This window comes from Cebus imitator, unplaced genomic scaffold (genome assembly GCF_001604975.1).
Source record: "Cebus imitator isolate Cc_AM_T3 unplaced genomic scaffold, Cebus_imitator-1.0 Scaffold513, whole genome shotgun sequence".
NCBI lineage: Eukaryota > Metazoa > Chordata > Mammalia > Primates > Cebidae > Cebus > Cebus imitator.
In genome coordinates, this window is record NW_016107828.1 from 310,903 (window position 1) to 314,244 (window position 3,342).

Here is a 3,342-nt window from a genome sequence, read left to right on the forward strand (position 1 = left end):
AAAAAAAAAAGAGTTTTGTATTTTTTACTAGAGATGAGGTTTTACCATGTTGGCCAGGGTGGTCTCAAACTCCTGACCTCAGATGATCTGCCCGCCTCAGCTTCCCAGAGCCATGGGATTGTAAGTATGAGCCACTCTGCCCAGCCATGATTGTGCTTTTAATGATTTGATTTAGCTGCGCTGATTTTTTTTTTTTTTTTCCTGATGAATTTTTGTAGCTTCAAAGGGATCAAAGTCTGGATGGTAAACTGTCTTTTCTACAAACTATATTTGGACATTGAAAGTAAGGCATTTTGCCGGGCGCAGTGGCTCATGCCTATAATCCCAGCACTTTGGGAGGCCGAGGCGGGTGGATCACGAGGTCAAGATATCAAGACCATCCTGGTCAACATGGTGAATCCCCGTCTCTACTAAAACTACAAAAAATTAGCCGGACATGGTGGCACGTGCCTGTAGTCCCAGCTACTCAGGAGGCTGAGGCAGGAGAATTGCCTGAACCCAGGAGGCGGAGGTTGTGGTGAGCCGAGATCGCGCCATTGCACTCCAGCCTGGGTAACAAGAGCAAAACTCCGTCTCAAAAAAACAACAAAAAAAAAGAAAGTAAGGCATTTTGACTTTAATTGATTCCTAATGAGATTATATAGTACTTAATTAGAGCAAATCTTAACAGCCTTTTTGCCTTATTTGGGATAATCTCTGTTTACTTATCTAGTTGGTTATTTGCTGATTTTTATAAAATGGTCTTAGTTATTTTGGAGTTCTTGGAACACATGTATGTCTAGGAGCATCTTGTGCTATCTCTGCTCATGCTCCATTCCTTAACTCATTGCTCCTAATCACAGACAATTAGAAGAGAACTTAGCAAACTTTACAAATAAAGGAATGGAGTACTTAGACAATCCTGTAGTAAAACCGTATTATTTGGATTTACTAACAAAAGGAAGATCATTGAGGTAAGTTGTAATATACCATTGGTAGGATATGTATATCAGTCCTGTTCTCAGTATCACTGTGTGCTATAGATAAGAAGATTAAACACAGGGATACCTGTGTTCCAGGAAAGAGGAATAGAATGTGCAGAACATGGCAAATGGAACTGGAAGTAATCTATTGGGAGTAGGGAGTTCCTGATTTCAGAATAATGTTTTTAGATTCAGGAGAAAGGTTTTATATTTGGCCCCCATATAGTGCATTCTCATGTGAAATGTATATTCTAAGGTCAAGCTGTAATGTAAAAATTATCAATATACTTGAAGATCCCCCAGTAGGGTACAATATATTTAATATTATCACTGATACAGTTGATCCAATACCAGTTTTATTCTGTCATTGAATCACATCAATGTTTTTGTGTATAAAAAGGTAAGTATTTAGCTTATATTTAAGCACCATATTATAAGAAAAAAGATGCTTTACGTGCCAAAATCATGATCTGTACATTGGTGCAGTGAATATCACAGTAAAAGGGAAGGAGTGAAGACCAGCTAAGGAAATTGTAGGAGTACTTCTCTGAGATCATGTTATGATAGAACATACACCTGCACACAGGAATTCATGGTGAATTGCCTATAGTACTTAAATGATAACCAAACGTATATAGTTGAATAATAGCAAAATTATGTGCATTGATTTAGCCTCACTGAACTTACTAGCTTTGTGACCTTAAGTCCTCCCTGATCTTAGTTGCCTGCTCTGCCAAATGGGCATGGAACCTAACTAACAGAATTAAATTTATTTGCTAACATGTAAAGAAAGCACTTAGAATAATCCTTACCAAATCCTTACCAAATTCATTCTTTCTCTTTGCAGATTTCTGATTCAGATACAAATAATTTGTGTTTCCACATTACCCTTTCATACTAAGAAAATAATTATATGCTGTTCAGGAGAATCCTCTCTTTGATTTTCTTAGAAATTATCAAGGTCTGAAATTATGATTTTGCTATTTGAAAATCCAGTGAGTTATGATAGACACACATACAAAAGGGAGGCTCTTAACCTAATAGTTTACTGTTTGGTTGTTTCTCCTTTTTGGCTGTTATGAATAATGTTGCTTTGAAAATTCACTTACAAGTTTTTGGGCAGATACGTGTTTTCAGTTCTCTGGGATATATTCCTAGAAGTAGAATTACTGGGTCATTTGGTAACTCTGTTTAACATAGTGAGAAACTGCCAGACTGCTTCCCATAGCGGCCGCTCTATTTTACATTTGCACCAGCAGTGCGTGGAGATTGCAGTTTCTGCATGTACTCGCCACTCTTGCTATTACCTGTCTTATGATTGTCATCCAAGTAGATGCAAAGTGGTATTTTTTTTTAATTTTCTGTATTTACTTCATTTTATTTAATTTCATTTCAAAGTGGCATTTTGGGTTTTGATTTGTATTTCCCTCATGACGAATGATGTGGAAGATCTTTTCATGTGCTTGCTCTGGGCCTTTGTATATCTTCTTTGGGAAAATGTTCATTCGGATGATTTACCAATTTTTTTTTTTTTGAGAGATTGTCTTGCTCTGTTGCTCAGGCTAGAGTGCAGTGGTGTGATCTTAATTGTTTCACTGCAGTCTCTGTGTCCTGGGTACAAGTATTTCTCTTGCCTCAGCTTCCCAAGTAGCTGAGATTACAGGCACCCACTACCATGGTGGGCTAATTTTTGTATTTTTAGTAGAGACAAGGTCTCGCCACGTTGGCCAGGTTGGTCTTGAACTCCTGATCTTAATCTGCCCACCTTGGCCTCCCAAAGTGCTGGGATTACAGGTGTGAGCCACCGTGCCTGGCCCTCATTTGCCAATTTTTAAGTTGGGTTATTTGTCTCATTGTTAACTGAGTTTTAGGAATTGTTTGTATATTTGTCCCTTATTGGATGTATGATTTGCAAATGTTTTTTCCTGTTCTTTGGGTTATCTTTTCACTTTCTTGATAGTGTGCTTTGAAGGGCAAACCCTGTCTCCACTAAAATAAATAAAAAATTCCCAGCTACTAGGGAGGCTGAGGCATGAGAATCGCCTGAACCCCGGAGGTAAAGGTTGCCGTGAGCTGAGATCGCACTAGGTTTTAAGAGTTTATAATAGAGGAGTGGTTCTCAAGCTTTTAGTCTAAGGACCTGTTTGTGCTGTTAAACATTACAGAAGACACCTAGGCTGGGCGCGGTGGCTCAAGCCTGTAATCCCAGCACTTTGGGAGGCCGAGGCAGGTGGATCACGAGGTCAAGAGATCGAGACCATCCTGGTCAACATGGTGAAACCCCGCCTCTACTAAAACTACAAAAAAGTAGCTGGGCATGGTGGTGCGTGCCTGTAGTCACAGCTACTCAGGAGGCTGAGGCAGGAGAATTGCTTGAACC

General features: G+C 39.3%; 1 protein-coding gene across 3 annotated transcripts in view; it reads left to right on the plus strand.

Annotated features, from left to right (window-relative positions):
- Positions 1-3,342, plus strand: part of LARP4B (La ribonucleoprotein 4B) — a 115,515-nt gene that overhangs the window by 26,237 nt on the left and 85,936 nt on the right. The window lies entirely within an intron of this gene.